This window comes from Prionailurus viverrinus, chromosome B3 (assembly GCF_022837055.1).
Source record: "Prionailurus viverrinus isolate Anna chromosome B3, UM_Priviv_1.0, whole genome shotgun sequence".
NCBI classification, from domain to species: Eukaryota; Metazoa; Chordata; class Mammalia; order Carnivora; family Felidae; genus Prionailurus; species Prionailurus viverrinus.
In genome coordinates, this window is record NC_062566.1 from 3,875,643 (window position 1) to 3,893,680 (window position 18,038).

Here is an 18,038-nt window from a genome sequence, read left to right on the forward strand (position 1 = left end):
CTGCAGGGTGGACCCTCTTTGACTTCCTTTTGCTTCTGAGAGAGTAAAAGGGGACTCGAACTCTGGGTGGGTACTCTCCCAGAGGTCATGACAATGACCACCTCTTGTGTCAAACCAAATTCCAACCTGATCTGCACCTGATGGAAATAAAGCACCTCTCATTTGCAAAGAAAGTGGTGAGTGTAGTTCATCTCAATCAGATAATTCACACTCGTCACTGATATGGGATTGCCTGGAGTTTATAGGTCTGAGTGTGTGAGTGATAAAAGGAAAGAGAACTTAATGGTAATTAGAGTGACAAAGCCTTGAGTGCATGTCAGATTTGGAAGAGGCGCCTAAATAAAAACTCAAGGGGGAAACATCTGCTCCAGTCCTATGCCTGTCTCCCCTTCCAGAGAAGGTATTTTGAGTCAGACTTCTTCGTGGAGAGCAAGATAAATTGTATCCTGTACTTTTGTTTTGCTTGTTTTCAATTCAACATAGAAAGGTTAAAGAGGTAGGAGGCCTACTATTAAATTATTAACAACAACAACAACAACAACAACCATATTTTGAAACATTATCCACTCTGTATTTCCCCCAAACTTTAAAAGTTTTTACATATCTTTAGAAATGACATAATTCAAGTAGATCTAATCTTATTTCCCTTGAATAAGACAAATGAATGGGGGCAATAAAGATCCAGTGTACTGTGTAAACATCTAATCAATGATCCACTGGTTAGGCCAAATCTGTGCTGGAAATGGAAAAGTAAGGAGAGAGCCGGATAAGAATAATGTGCATCATTATTTTGGCTTTGGAAGAAAAAGATAAGCCCAGTGAAAGGACATTCAAGCAAATGAGAACAGAGATGAATGTGTTGAGGTGAGAAAAAGAAGTAAAGAGTAAAGAGGGGAGAAGAAGAAAGAGAGGGCTCGTTAATAAACAGGGAAGAAAAATCACGTTGATTCATCAGTTAGCTATCTGTAATATAGAAAAATTTGAATTCATGTTGTCATGCATTAAAATTCATTTGAATAAAAGTGGAAAGCCTGCTGCAAAGTCACAATGCAAAACAGAAGAAGGTTTTAAAGTGTATGTTTTGATCACCTCCCGAGCAGGAAAGAGAACATCCCTGTGTTCAGTTGGCCCTCATGCAGGAACATGGAGCCTTTGCTAAGAAAACTCGGAAGCACCCTGTATCTCGTGCAGGGACACTTTTACAGGAGAGGGATGCAAAAGAAAGTTTGCCTTGGAAGTCACCTTTGGCCTGTCAACCACTCATCTAAATTGCATTTTTTATATTTGTAGGTAGATTTAATTTTGTCTCTAGACACTAACAATATCTCTTATCCATGGTACAGGCAACCAAGAATGCCTTATATTTTTATTATGAACACACTTTCCACACAGAAATAGCTATCTATCTATCTATCATCTGTATATAACATAGTTTTATGTTTGATGATCAAACGTTAACAAATATTAAAATTGTGCCACATTTCCTTTAGAACATTTTCTAATTACAGATTTATTTAAATCTGTAATTAAAATCCCACATCACCCCTCTGTCTGTCCTCCCCTGCTTCTCAGAAATATAATTTTTTCCTCCTGGTGTTCCATCTATTAATATATGTGTAGGCTACTATGAAATATATATTATTCTATAGTGTTTTATTGTTTTTCACATTTTAAATGTATGATATCTTACTGTAAGTATCAGTTTACAATTTGCTTTTTTCTCTTGGTATTACTCTTTTTTTTTTGGAGGTTTACTCCAAAATTGCTGATAGTTTTAGATCTAGCTAATTCATTTAAACAGATACATAGTATTCCATTAAATTAAAAATAAAGTGTATTTATCTTAATGAGAGATAGTAAAATTGTTCCCAATGCATGTTTTTGCTGGTACAAACTGGGGCAAAATAAGTATCTGAAATATCTCCTTGAATATATGTGTGAAGTTGTTCTAGGACTGATTGATACAAATGAAAATGCTAGTAAAAGGTTGGATACTGCTTTAATTTTGCATTCAGATCTTCACACTTAGTTCTTTAATTAATCAGAGATTTATTTTTTTTTGTATGATATAAGACATCTATTTGACTTATCAGTTTCCATAAGTAGCTAATTATCAGAGAATCCTCTGTTGAAGCTTTCCCCTTGAATTTGTAATAGCACTGCTATATATGCCAGATCCCCATGTACATCTGATTCTTGTTTCTTTCCTCTCTGTAATGAGTCTGTCTGTCTACACCAATGCCAATATCGAATGATTTTAATTATTTTAACGCAGTGGTGCTCAATCAGGGCAATTTTCCCAGAAGGGGACATGTGGCAAAGTCTGCAGACACTTTTGATTGTCACAACTGTGGAAGTAGAAGCCAAGGATGCTACTAAACATCCTGCAATGCACAGAGCAGTTCCTCACAACAAGGAACGACCTGGTCCAAATGCCAGTAGTACTAATGTTAAGAAACTCTGAAGTGACTACATAAGTTGAGAGATTTAATCGCTTCTCGGCCTTTTGGCTAAGATCAAGTGTGGTATCTGTTCTTATCAGTTTAATAAGTTGAGAGATTTGTCATCATATTTACTTGAAAATTTAAGTATCACCTACCCCACTGCCTCTTAACCTTTTGTTTTTCCCCCAGAAGTACACTGGATGTGTTTTTTTTAATTCATTTTTATGGATTTTAGAATTAGTTTCTCAAGAGAAACCCTTTTCAGATTTTAATCAGTTTGTGTTTAGCTAATCGATTACTATGACAACAATTGACAGTTTTATTATATTGATTCTTCCTTTTTAGTACAGTATAGATCTATGCTTTTTTTTGGTCTCTTTAAAGGTCCTTTAATTAAAATTTATATTTTTACTCTGAAAGATCATTTATATTTTTGTTAGATATATTACAGGACTAACACCTGATTTCCTTTTGCTGCAATTTTAGAAATTACGTGTTGTTTGCTACTGCTATATAGGCATGTTATTAATTTTATATATTGGTGTTTTATAATATATCACATATTAATAGCACCTGGCTGGCTCAGTCAGTGGAGCATGTGGCTCTTGATCTCAAGGTTATGAGTTCAAGACCCACTTTGGGTGTAGAGATTACTTAAAAAAAAACCTTCAATAACCTTGCTGAAATTTTCTAGTCTATCTAAATATTTTTGTGTAGATTTCCCTACATTTTCTTTGTAGACATTCATCTATCACCTGAGAATAATGAGGCGTTTTTAACTTTCTTCCAACATCATATGTTGTATTTATTTTCTTGTTCTGTGTTAGTGCTGTGTCCCTCATGACCATGTGATGACAGAGGTGATGGTTGACGTCCATCTTAAAGAGAGACATTTTCTGTAGGATTTTAGTAGGTACACTTCCCAGCTTCAGTAAATGTCCTTTAATCTCAAAGTGCCATAGAATATTCAATATGAACTTTAAAAATAGTTTAATTGTGTTCAATTAAGATATTACACTTGATTCTCTATCTCACGTGCACAGAACTGAGTTAATCATACTCCTCAGTCCCTAATGAATGGATGCTCTTACATTCAGATCATGCAAGGCACCTCTAGTGTTTCGTGTATTTTTTTTTCTTTTTGTGCTTCATCACCTTTGCACACTCCCACCTAGATGTCCACTACATTTTGAACAATCTATGCTACTCTGTTTTATGTATGTGTGTGTGTGTGTGTATATATATACATATATATGTGTGTGTGTGTAGTAAATTGCATGTGTTGTACTTACATAGTCATCCCATTCAGTTTCTTATTTACTTTACTAATATTTTTGAGATACCATTATATTGCTCTTTGAAAATGTAGTTCATTACTTATTTTTTTATTTTTTATTTTTTTTAATTTACATCCAAATTAGTTAGCCTATAGTGAAGCAATGATTTCAGGAGTAGATTCCTTAGTGCCCCTTACTCATTTAGCCCACCCCCCTTCCCACAATCCCTCCAGCAACCCTCAGTTTGTTCTCCATATTTATGAGTCTCTTCTGTTTTGTCCCCCTCCCTGTTTTTATATTATTTTTGTTTCCCTTCCCTTATGGTCATCTGTTTTGTCTATTAAAGTCCTCATATGAGTGAAGTCATATGATTTTTGTCTTTCTCTGACTAATTTTACTTAGCGTAATACCCTCCAGTTCCATCCACATAGTTGCAGATGGCAAGATTTCATTCTTTTTGATTGCCAACTAATACTCCATTATATGTATACTACATTTTCTTTATCCATTCATCCATCGATGGGCATTTGGGCTCTTTCCATACTTTGGCTATTGTTGATAGTGCTTCTATAAACATGGGGGTGCATGTGTCCCTTCAAAACAGCACACCTGTATCCCTTGGATAAATGGCTAGTAGTGCAATTGTTGGGCCATAGGGTAGTTCTATTTTTAGTTTTTTTGAGGAACCTCCATACTGTTTTCCAGAGTGGCTGCACCAGCTTGCAAATATCCAATGGAATAAAGACAGTCTCTTCAGCAAGTGGTGCTGGGGAAACTGGACAGCGACATGCAGAAGAATGAAACTGGACCACTTTCTTACACCACACACAAAAATAAACTCAAAATGGATGAAAGACCTCAATGTAAGACAGAAAGCCATCAAAATCCTCAAGGAGAAAGCAGGCAAAACCTCTTTGATCTTGCCCGCACCAACTTCTTACTCAACACATCTCTGGAGGCAAGGGAAACAAAAGCAAAAATGAACTACTGGGACCTCATCAAAATAAAAAGCTTCTGCACTGTGAAGGAAACAATCAGCAAAACTAAAAGGCAACCGACAGAATGGGAGAAGATATTTGCAAATAACATATCAGATAAAGGGTTAGTATCCAAAATCTACAAAGAACTTATCAAAGTCAACACCCCAAAAACAAATAATCCAGTGAAAAAATGGGCAAAAGACACGAATAGACACTTCTCCACAGAAGACATTTAGATGGCCAACCGACACATGAAGAAATGCTCAATATCACTCATCATCAGGGAAATACAAATCAAAACCACAATAAGATACCACCTTACACCTGTCAGAATGGCTAACATTAACAACTCAGGCAACAACGGATGTTGGCAAGGATGTGGAGAAAGAGGATCTCTTTTGTAATTCATTACTTATGATTGCTAAATAGTAATTCATCTCTGACGTATGTGATGGTTAATTTTAAGTGTTGACTTGGCTAGATAATGGTGATCAGTTGTTTAGTCAAACATTAGGGTGAATGTTTGCTATAAGGGTGTTTTGTAGATGTGACTAACATTTAAAAGCAGTTGGCTTTATCTATGACAAAGGAGCTAAGAATATATGATAAAAGAATATATAATGGGGAAAAGACAGTCTTCAAAAAATGGTGCTGGGAAAACTGGCCAGCTCCATGCAAAAGAATGAAACTGAAGCACTTTCTTATACCGTTTTCAAAAATAAACTGAAAATGCATGGAAACCTAAATATGAGACCTGAAATCATACAGCTCCTTGAAGAAAGCATAGGCAGTAATCTCTTTGACATTGGTCTCAGCAACATTTTTTTAGATATGTCTCCTCAGACAAGGGAAACAAAAGCAAAATAAACTATTGGGACTACACCAAAATAAAAAGCTTTGCCACAGCAAAGGAAACATCAACAAACGAAAAGGCAAACTACTAAATGGGAGAGGATATTTGCAAATAATATACCTAATAAGAGGTTAATAGCCAAAATATATAAAGAACTTAATCCAACACACATGTACAAAACAAATAATCTGATTAATAGTGAGAAGAGGACTTGAATAGACATTGTTCCAAATAAGACATGCAGATGGCTAATAGACATTTTCATGTCTATTAGCTCAATATCACTAATCCTCAGGGAAATGCAAATTAAAACTACTATGAGGTATCACTCCACACCTGTCAGAATGGATAGTATCAAAAAGAGAAGAAATAGGTAGGTGTTGGTAAGGATGTGGAGAAAAAGGAACCCTTGTGCACTGTTGGTGGGAATGTAAATTGGTACAGTCTCTGTGGAAAACAGTATGGTGCTTCCTTAAAATTTTTTGTAATTAAAATTTTTTTTAATTAAAAGATTTTTTAAATTAATTAAATTTAAATTAAATTTTAAATTAAAAAATTTTTAAAAAGTAGGTTCCACTACCAAAGAAAACAAACATACTAATTTGAAAAGATATATTTGCCTCTATGTTTATTGCAGTATTATTTATAATCACCAAGATATGGCAGCAATCCAAGTGTCCATTCATAGACTAATGGATAAAGAATATGTGGCATATATGTATATGCAATTGAATATTATTCAGCCGTAAAAAAGAATGAGATCTTGCCTTTCATTACAACATGAATGGACTTAGAGGGTATTATTCTAAGTGAAACAAGTCAGACAAAGACAGACTCCAAATAATTTGACTACTGTGTGGAATCTAAAAAAAAAAAAAAAGGAATAAACAAACAAAAAGCAGAAACAAAAAAATATACAGAAGAAATATATGGCTGCCAGAGAGGAGGGGAGTGGGGAATGGGCGAAATGGATGAAGAGGAGTGGGAGGTACAGGCTTCCAGTTTTGGAATAAATAAGTCAAGGGAATAAGAAGTGTAGCACAGGGAATACAGTTGGTGGTAGTGTAATAGTGATGCACAGGGACATATGGTAGCTCCACTTGTGTTGAGCATAGCATAACATGTAGGCTTGTCAAATCGTTATGTTGTACACCTGAAACTAACATACTTCAATAAGATAAAATAAAACAAGACAAAATAAGATAAGATAAAAGAAAATAAGATAAAATAAAATCAGGTGGCTTCAAGTAAAGTAGATTAGCCTCTAAAATGTGGATGTAGGTAGGCCTCATGCAATCAATTACAGAGCAAAGATTGAGTTTTGCCAAAGAAGAAAGAAAAGAAAGGATTATGCCTCCAGACGTCAATACAGAAATTCTGCCTGAGTTTCCAGCAGGCTCAACTCTCACCTGAATCTCCATGCTGCTGGCTTGCCCCATGGCTATAGGCTTTGCTCCCCACACAATCATATGAAATAATTCTGCAAAATCTTTCTCTCTCTTTTTCTCTCTCTCTTCTAAAGCCATAGCTGCAAGTCTCACTTCCATCAGAAATACTTGAGACTACATGTTTCTCCATGCCCACAAAAACATGTAAATTATTGAATTACAAATTTTTTACTTGTTTTAGTATCGAGCAAAGATTTGTAATTCCATTTCAATATATTAAAAATACAGTCTAATTGATTTTTACATTTTTCCTCAAATCTGATTGTTTATATATTTTGTAAAATTAATTCATTTCATATAATTTTATACACCTAATTATGTGTATTTCATACCTTTTCAACATGGTAAAAATGTCTGTAAATTTTGTCATTATATCTAGGTCACAGTCAGGATTTATTTTCATCTCTCTTTTTTAAAATCATGCTTGTCAGAGGCTTATTTATCTTGTTTTTTTAGGAACCAACAATTTGTTTTCTTTTCAATCTTTATTTTTTCTTCCCTTATTTTTTCATTATGTTTTTCATCCATTTCTGCTGCTTCTTCTTCTTTTCTTTGTCTGCTTCTTGATTTGGGTTTACTCATTTCTACTTCTCACATGTTAAATTGAAGAATTACTTTCTTTGTTTCTAAACATATTTGTTTTCTGCTTAGGGTAGTTAGAACTATAGATTTTCTTTTACAGCCTTTTTTTTTTAAACAATCCATTCATTTTTAACCTGTAGGATTTTCATCACGATTCTGTGTTCATTTATAAGCATTTTTGCATTGTGTTTAGGATTTTTTTAAAAAATTTATATAAGTACCATGGATATTTAACAAAATATACTTTAAATTTAGATACTGAATTGTGATATTGAAAGTTTCTGTCATTTTTAGTGAGATTTTCACTGGAGTAAACCATATGTGAGAAATTTGTATAAATCTGCAAGCAAAAATCATAACAGGATTGCAGGATTTAAAAAATATGTAGCAGTAAATATATGACAGCAATAGTATAAAGACCAAGAGAAGAGGAATGGAAGTATATTTTTGTTTCTTGTACCCATATGGGAATTTACATAGTAGAGTTTAGACTCCGATAAATCAAGATATGTAAACCCTAAAGCATGACTAAAATAATAAAACTAATAAGTAATAAGTTGATATTAGATGTAATTGACTAATAAGTAAAAAAAGAGATATAATGAAAACATAAAGTAATCTTCAATTAATCCAAAAAAGGAAAAAAAATAAAATGCGGAATAAGTAACAAATGAGACATAGAGAAAAAAAGCAAGACAGTAGTTCAAAACTTGACCTTACCAATAACCACATTAAATGTAAACATTTAGGGGTATCTGGGTGGCTCAGTTGGTTAGGTGTCTGACTTCAGCTCAGATCATAATCTCATGGTTTGTGAGTTCAAGCCCTGCATCGGGTTTTGTGCTGATAGCTCAGAGCCTGGAGCCTGCTTCAGGTTCTACCTCCCCCTCTCTCTGCCTCTCCCCTGCTCACACTCTGTATCTCTCTCTCTCAAAAATAAACATTAAAAAAATAAAATAAATAAAATAAAATAAATGTAAGCATCCAATCAATTAAAAAGTAGAGATTGTTAGATTGGATAGCATATCAAAATCCTAATATACGCTGCCTGCAAGGAACAGACTTTAAATATAAAGAAGCACATAGGTTGAAAATAAGAGGATGGGAAAAGATATACCAAACTAACACTAATCAAAAGAAAACAGGCACAGGGCGACTGGGTGGCTCAGTTGGTTAAGTGTCCAACTCTTGATTTTGGCTCATATCATGATCTTGCAGTTCATGAGTTTGAGCACCAGATCAGGCTCTGTGCTGAGCATGGAACCTACTTGGGATTCTCTCTCCTCTCTCTCTGCCCCTTCCTTGCTCACTCTGTCTCTCTCCCAAAATAAATAAATAAACTTGAAAAGAAAGAAAAAAAGAAAAGAAAAGAAAAAAAAGAAAACAGGAGTATCGATTTTAGTTTCAGAGCAAAGAATGGTTCCATAAATACATAGGGTTATTTCATAATGATAAAATGTCCATGACGATGATATGCCTATCCTAAACTTTTAAAAAATGTTTATTTATTTATTTTGAGAGAGAGAGAGAGAGAGAGAGCGCATGTGCATGCTAATCGGGGAGGGACAGAGGGAGAGGGAGAGAGAGAATCCCAAGCAGGCTCTGCACTGTTATCTCAGAGCCCCACAAAGTTCTCAATCCCAGGAACCATGAGATCATGACCCAAGCTGAAATCAAGACACATATTCGACTGAGCCACCCAGGTGCCCCTGCCTATCCTAAACTTGTACGAACCTGATAATAGAGTTTCAAACTATAGGAAGACAAATTGATAGACTTGCAAAGACCAACAGACAAAAATTGCCCAAATAATCAATGCATAGCTGAATAAATTTCCAAAATTTTCAGGAGTTTCACATCAAGATGTGTGATATCCCTGGCATTGTGGAAGTTCTTCTCTGTAGTGCCTTTTCTCTAAGACCACTTTTCTGACTTCTGATTGCATAGATAAGTTTTATCTTCTGTTAAAATTACTATAAATCCATTAATATGATCTTGTGTGTTCTTCTGCTTTCAGTTGAAAATTCTATTTGTGAGATTACCCATGTATGTATAATTGACATTGTTAAGTCTTCTTTTTGCTTTATACTATTCCATTGAATTATTATACCTAAATGTATTTACAGATTCTTCTTTTGATTAATGTTAGAATTGTTTTCTCTGGGGGCAATGTAGGAATTTGTTCTCATGAGCTATCTCAAACTTGACTTTTGACAAATATATGCATTCATTTGTCTTGAGTGTATAACTAAGATTAGGACAGCTGTATCATAGGGTATGTGGATATGAATCTTAAGTAAATATATCAAAACGTTTATCAAGGTGGTTGTGCCAATTAATACTTACATAGCTTCTGTCCTCAGCAATATTGAACATGAGGGCCATGAGTAGGGTGAATCAACTAGGGAAGAAAATTGAAGACAGTGCTCATTTTCATGGAGTTCTGTACTGTGGCTTCTTGCATGAACCTAAGAGGGTTACTCCTTAAGATGTAGATACCTAGAGTACCAAATTTATGGAGGCACTTACTTTCAGATTTGTGCAAAACTCTGCACTTGGTCAAATTTAAGAGTAAGCACCTTCTGAAATTTTGCACCCAAGATGTTTCACTCACCACACTCCACTCTCAACCCAATAGAGTCATTCTTTGTTATTTCTTCAGTGGATGTGTGGTGCCATTACACTGTGGGGTTTATTTATATTTCTCTGATGATTAATGATGTTGAGTACATAGTACATTTTCATAAGTTTACTGATCATTTTGGTGTCCTCTTTTGTGAATTGTCTGTTCGAGTCTTTTGTCCAATTTTAATTGGATTAGCTATGCTTCCTGTTATTAATTATTTGAAGTTCTTTTTATATATTCTGCCTGCATCCTTTGTTTGGTTTTTCTATTGCAAATATCTTCTCCTACTCTGACTTTCCTTTTTACTCTTGAATGGTTTCTTCTAATAAATACAATTCCTTAATTTTAATGGAGTTTAATTTATTAATAGTTTTCCCTTTGGGTTACTGCTTTTCTGTCCTACCCCAAGGCTACTAATTTATTCTATGTTTTCTTTTAAGAGCCTTATTGTTTTGCCTTTTACATTTAGATGTACAATACACTTGGAATTGATGTTAGAGCTTAATGTGAGATCAAGGTCAACATTTTTTTAAAATGTATGAATATCAGTTAACTCAACATTGTTTATTAAAATTATCATCCTCTCCCTAATCTACTGTAGTGTCATCTTGACTCATATTGAATGAACCTATGATCTTTCTATTCTGTTCCATTGATTTATTTCTAAAAACTCTTACCTTAATTTCCATAACCTTATAATTAGTCTTGCTTTCTGGTTTTGCAATTTCTCTAGCTCTATTCTTCTTCAAGATTGTTTTGGATATTGTCCCTTTCATATCCATATAAACTTTAGAATCACTATGTAAACTACCCTTATCCAAAAATTTTGATATTCTGATTGGAAGTGCATTGAATCTATAGACCAATGTGGGGAAAGTTGATATCTGTGCAGTAGCAATTATTCCATCCCATGAACATAAGACTCTATTTAATCCTTCTTCAATTTTTTCAATATGTTTTATGGATATTCAGAGCAGGAGTCTCAAGATTTTTTTCGTTAGAATTATTATTAGGTATTTGATGTTTTTTATTCTATCATAAAACGTGTCATTATTAACATTTTAGTTCCTTTTTATTTGTTACTGTGTATAGAAATAAAAGTGATGTTTTATAATGGCCTTATATCAAGCAACCTTACTAAATTTGCTCATTAGTTTTTATATTTTGTATATTTTGAAAATTACATAAATAATTGTGTCAACTGTAAACAAAATTTCTGTTACTACCTTCCATTCCTTATGCTTTGAATCGCTTTTTTGTTGTTGTTGTTTTTTGCCTATTGCACTATTGAAGCACAAGTACCTTCAAGAGTGATGGTAGGGGCTTCCATTTTGACTCTCAATCTCTGGGGGAAGCTTTTAAGATTTCCATCATTAAGTATATTTGCTACAGATTCCTTTTTAGATACTGTTTTTCAGATAATGGAATTTACTGGGTAAATCATAGATTACTAGGAGGATTTTGTTGTTACTGCCATCAGTAGGTGTTGAATTTTCTCAAATGTTTCTGTTGAGATTGTTTTGTCATTTTCCTCCTTACTCTGTCACCATGGTGCAAAACTTAATTGATTATCAAAGGTTAAACAACACATACATGATCACTTGGAATAAACTCAAGCTTGCATGATGTGTTACTGTGTGCATGTGTGTGCATAATTTTCATTACTGTAATATCTTTGTGAGATTTTTGAACGGAATTATGCCAGCTTTATGAAACTGTTTGAAAAGTGATTCTTTTTATTTAATATTCTCTGAAAGAGTATATGTCAGTAGGTTTCATGCTCTTTCTTATATATTTTTACAAATTCACCAGGGAAAATGCTTGCCTTAGAGATTTCTTGTAAGCAATTTATAGTGCTCACATTCAACTTTATTAATAGTTATATGGTTTGCAACCTAAAAATTTCTCTTGGTGTTAATTTGGGTAAATTGTGTTTTTTTTCTCCAAGAAATTTACCAACTTTGTTTAAGTTTTCCATTTTATTTGCATAAATTTGATTATAACTCTTTTCTGTCCTCTTTCTCTTCCTCCTCCTTCTTGTATTTATAAAACCTATGGTGATATCTCTTTTACTATTCCTGATATTAGTAACTTTTTCTTGAAAGTCTTTTCACAAAACTTAATTTGATTGTATTCAAATTCTCTGTTGTATATTTGTTTTTGATTCCACTACTGTGCCTTATTTCTATTATTTCCTTATTTTAATTTAATTTGGGGTTAATTTACTCTTCTTTCCTTATCTTCTTGAAATAGAGGTTATTGGTTTTTGAGGATTTTTTTCTAAGTATATTCAATTATGGTTATTTCTCCTGTAGACTTAAGAGACTTAAGCTTATCACACATGTTTTAATAGGGTGTATTTTCATTATTATTTAGTTCAAAATATTTTCTAATTTTCAGTGTGATTCCTTTGATCCCTGGCTTATTTGGAGATAATCTTATTTTCCAAAGAGCGGAATTTGCTTTTTGTTATTGATTTATAGCTTGATTCCACTGTGAACAGAAAATTTACTCTGAATACAATTATTTCTTTGAAATTTGCTAAGCTTGCTTTAAAGCCCAGTATATGACTACTTGTGATAAATGTCCTATGTCCAATTAAAAAACAATGCATTTTGTTATCATTGGGGGTAGAGATCTGTGTCTGTTAATTCAGGTTTGTAAATGTTGCTGTTTTGATTGCCCATATCCTTACTGTTTTTTGGCTGATTTGTTCTGACAGCTATTGAGTAAGATGTATTAGTATCTCCCACTGCAAATGAATATTTTTCTATTTCTCACCTTAGTCTTTCATTTTTACTATATATATTTCAAAACAATATTATTAGACACATAAAATTTTTAAATATTTATATTACCTGGATAGATTAACCCTTTGGTTATGTAATTTCCTTCATTTTCTCTGATAATACTTTTGTCTTAGAGTCTAATTTATTAATATATTTAAGTCAACTTTTTTTTTTAAGTTTATTTATTTTTGAGAGAGAACTAGGGAGGCAAAAGCAGAGATTGGGAATCCCAAGGAAGCTCCACACCCAGCACGGAGCCCAGAACGGAACTGGATCGCACAACCATGAGATCATGACCTGAGCCCAAATCAAGAATCGGATGCTTAACCTTCTGAGCCACCCAGATACCCCTGAGCCAATGTGCTTTAAATTCGTGTTTAACTGGCATATTGTTTTTCATCCATTAACTTGCAGTTTTTTTGTGCTCTCACATTTAAAAAGTGTGTCTTGTAAGCACGTGTTTTCCTTTAGTCCAATTTTATGATTTTTTCTTTTAAAGAGTATTTGAACCCTTTCTGTTTCTTTCTCTTTTCTTTTCTTCCCTGTGTTTGGACCATTTAAAGCACCATAATTAGCAGTTATATTTTGTTATACAGCCACTACTTTATTTCTTTCCATTTTTTTGTTGCTCTTGTTTTATACTTCGTTTCCTTCTCATCTGTTGTACTTTTTTTGTTGAATATCAGATATCACATATGGTCGTTTTTTTCCATGTATGATAAATTTACAAGTTTCTGCAGGGTCTATCTTTCTCCAGTGCAAGCTTCTCCCTTATTAGGCGATTGAATAGCAACAAATAAAATTATTCCAATCAGAGATGGAGGTTACCTAATTCTGGGTTGCAAGTGTCCTGACTTATTGTTGGTCTTACCCACCCCTGGTTTGGTCCACCAGGTCTTAAGGATGTTTATAAATAAGACTTTCTGACTTTTTGATTTTCTACTTAGCTACTTATCCTCATAGATTTTTTTTTATACTGAAAATTCCTTCTGGGAAAACAGCAAAATGTTGGGGTTACACCCTGAGTCTACTTCCTCAACAGAATTATGGTCCCCCAGGTCCGGGATTATTTGACAGCTCGAAACACATTTGCTCTCTCTACTCCCATAGTTCTAAAAGGTTCCCCAGTTGTTTTACATCTAAACAGCGGCCTTATACCTGAATTGTCACCAGAAAGTTGCAGATTCTTTGAAGGATGAAGCAGTTACAGAATTGAACATACTCTCTATGATCCCTTTCTTTCTGGGATTCTAGCTCTTTTGGCCCTTTGAGTCTTGTTTATTGGCAGGTCTCTAATGCCTTCAAACATATCCTTATTTATTTATATTTATATTTAAATATCATCTTGACTTTCTAAATTTTTCCAACAGGAACACCAGTCTGCTGTGATCTACTCTATCATAAAGGGAAACACAATTCGCAACGGGTTATCATCTATTTTTTAAGTTAAGAAAATTCTCTTACTGCATCTCTGACATTTCTTTTCCTTTTCTTTTAAATTATCACCAGCGGAGACTTTCACAAGATATTTGATGGGTTTTGTTCTTTCATTTCTTTATCAGAGAGTTAAGGCTAGGTCAGAGAACAGCAAAAATTTTCTTAAAAGAACAAATACTTTAGCTTTTGTGGACCAACTTTTCAACTGTGCTGCTGTAGCACAGTAGAAGCCATAGATAGTACCTAAGTGAATGAGTTCGGCTGTGTTCCAATGACATTTTATTTACAAAAAGAGGCAAAAGGCCCCTAGATGTTAGTTTGTTAATCTTTGAGCTAAATTCTACTGGTACCAATATGCCCCAAATCTCACTGGTCCAAACCATCCAAGACATATCTCATTTATTTCTTGTTCATATTATATGTTAATTTTAGATTCATCAGAGATACTCTGTTCATGGTAGTTACTCCAGGTCACAAGCTAAGGGACCCTGTCACCATTTAGGAGAAAAGAATACTCTAGGAATTACATGTTTGCTTGAGAAGAAATACTCCTCACATGCATTCATTACTCATTGGCCAGAGTGCATCATGCAATACAATCCATGCATAAAGTGACCAGGAAATGCAATCCGATATGTGCCAAAATAGCAGTTAAAGAACAGACACATTTCATGAGTGATATAAATGCCAATTTTGGGGGGTTTTAAACTATCTTCCACAGTTTTCATTTATTTTTCTTTCTGATATTAATATCCTTAGAACTGTTTCCTTATTGATCATCTCTTGATTCAGATACGTCTACATTTTTCTTCTAAAATTAAATTTTCTTCTATAAATTTCTTCTAAATTAAAATTTAAATGACTACTTTTGACTTTAAAAATTCTATATGGTTATTTTTCAAATCTGCCATTAAAAATACTTTACTTACTTTGGTGTTTTCTACACCTTTATTCATTTATTTAATCACATTAATAGCTCACAACATATCCTGTGGATATCTATTTGGTGTTACTTGATCTAAATCGACCTCCTGTTTCCCCACCTCAAAGAGCTACAGTCATGACACATAATATGGCTGTTGGTTCTCTTCTTGTTACTATCACTATTCTCAGACTAGTATATTCCATGTTGCAGTAATAGCCCTTATTTCGTCATTTGAGGCAAAGGTCAAAACTAACATCTTGTTAATGGGAAAAATAATGTAAGTAGTTCATAAAAAGAAAAAAAATTAAGCTAAACCAGATAATTACATGTTTCCCATAAAGTCCATTATCATTAGATAGAGCAAATCTATTACTTTATATTTAACATAAAACCAAACAAGGGAAAACCACATGCCTACTCTTTGTCAGACATTCTGTATACATTATTTCATATGATCCTCACAACTTCACAAGTTAGATACTTTCTTAAGGTGGAAATGAAATAAGAAATGTAACTAGACCTTACTAAATGGTGAAGCGAGGGTTTCAACTGTGGCTCTCACTTGGGGTCTACACCCTTTTGACTATTGCATTCACATTTCCTTCCTTTGAGGTGGCAGAACAAGATCTAATTTTATTTGTTTACCACCAGCAAATTAAATTATGAGAAAACGTCAAAAAATTAAAATAAATCAATAAAAAAAAATCTTCCCTGGAATGAGCTAAGTCCTCTTCCTTCCTACCTGAATACGTGGCCAGGCAACCATTTTCAATTTCTGCAACTTATCTGCACATGATTGATTCTCAGAACAATATGAACTCTGGATTATCTGACATAAAATCTACTGAAAATAATTAATTAAATATCTGATGTAAATTTTTAAGGAATAGTAAATATTAAACAATAATGATGTAAACTGAGGCCAGGTCTGTAAGACATGGTTGTCAGTTTCAGGACTAGAAAGTATACACGTGTGAATGTCCTTCAGTTCTCGGGTCATTCAAAACAATTATTAAAATATGAAGTTAATGGGGCACCTGGGGGGCTCAGTTAAGCGTCCGACTTCAGCTCAGCTCATGATCTCATGGTTCTTGAGTTAGAGCCCCACATCGGGCTCTGTGCTGACAGCTCAGAGCCTGGATCCTGCTTTGGATTCTGCATCTCCCTCTCTCTGCCCCTCCTCCACTCATGCTCTGTCTCTCTCTCTTTCTCTCTCTCTCTCTCTCTCTCAAAAATAAATAAACATTTAAAAAATGTTTTTAAGTATGAAGTTAAGTGGCTATTCTAACTCAAGAATATGCATGGTCAGAAGACACAGAGTTTCTATTCATTAGAATGAGCAAAGGAAAACATATATTAGGGATTCGCCCCATAACTTTTCCCTATTACCCTTCCCAAGTTTAGCATTTAATTTCCACAGAAACAGCAATGGGAGATCTTTGTGGTTTGATCTGATTACTTCGGTGTCCCCTGGCTAAATCTGAGTCTTATGTCCAGTACTGCTCACCTCCTCAGGAAGTTCCTGAGGACTGAATAATAAATAATGAATTCAATGAAGGAAAAGAAAATCCTAAATGTTACATCCCTAAAACTCGGTGAAATCTTCATACGATGAGAACGGGGGTTGCATTTTTATTAATTTCAGTGTTTTAACTTTCTGTCGATCAGGCAGGAACAAGTCTGCTAAGCACATCACTTCATGTGAAGTTTTAAGACAAATTTTCCAGAGGTCCCTTCCAACCAAATAAATAGTGGCTCCTTAGCACTGTCTGTAATAAAATTTTGGGTCACAACCAGTGACCCAGAAGGATCCTCAGAAGCTACCTTTGAAAGAAATTTGAACTCAGAGTTGGCAGATGTGAGTTAATAATTCCAACTTTGCCTCAAAATATCTGTTTGACTTTGGGCAATTAAGTTAATCTTTCAGAAATTCTGGTTCTGAAAGTGTAAAATGAAAATTATAATACCTGTCTATTGGTGAGTAGATCAAATCAGATAATGCACATGAAAGCACTTTAACGTGAAAGTGCTATACATTTGGGAAGAATTATTATTCTTTGACTCTGAGCTGCCCTTCAGCTGAATCCACTTGTAAAAACCTTGGTGAGATCCTAATGTAACTTTTTAAAATACAGACTCTCTTGCCTGCTGAGTGGTAAGAATGAATTAAACTAGAAAGTGTAAGTGAAAAAAAAAGTATTTTATATATATAGAAGAAAAAATGTTATACATATATGTGTGTCTATATATATATATATATATATATATATATATATAATTCTACCATTCATCCATTTAAGTTAAACAATTTTAATAAACTGTAGGAGTTTTTCACTATCTTTTCCCCCACACTATAAATGCGAATAAGTTTTTAAACTATGTTTTTCACATCTTTTTTTTTTTTTAATTTTTTTTTTTCAACGTTTATTTATTTTTGGGACAGAGAGAGACAGAGCATGAACGGGGGAGGGGCAGAGAGAGAGGGAGACACAGAATCGGAAACAGGCTCCAGGCTCCGAGCCGTCAGCCCAGAGCCCGACGCGGGGCTCGAACTCCCGGACCGCGAGATCGTGACCTGGCTGAAGTCAGACGCTTAACCGACTACGCCACCCAGGCGCCCCTGTTTTTCACATCTTGATATGCTGTGAACTCTTTCCATGTATCACATATTTTATTT

The 18,038-nt window shown here is 34.1% G+C and overlaps 1 protein-coding gene and 1 pseudogene across 1 annotated transcript in view; one reads left to right on the forward strand and one right to left on the reverse strand.

Annotated features, from left to right (window-relative positions):
• AGBL1 (AGBL carboxypeptidase 1) overlaps window positions 1–18,038 on the reverse strand; it is a 789,011-nt gene that overhangs the window by 35,391 nt on the left and 735,582 nt on the right. The gene's annotated exons all lie outside the window — the stretch shown is intronic.
• Window positions 2,491–2,604, forward strand: LOC125169319 (uncharacterized; annotated as a pseudogene).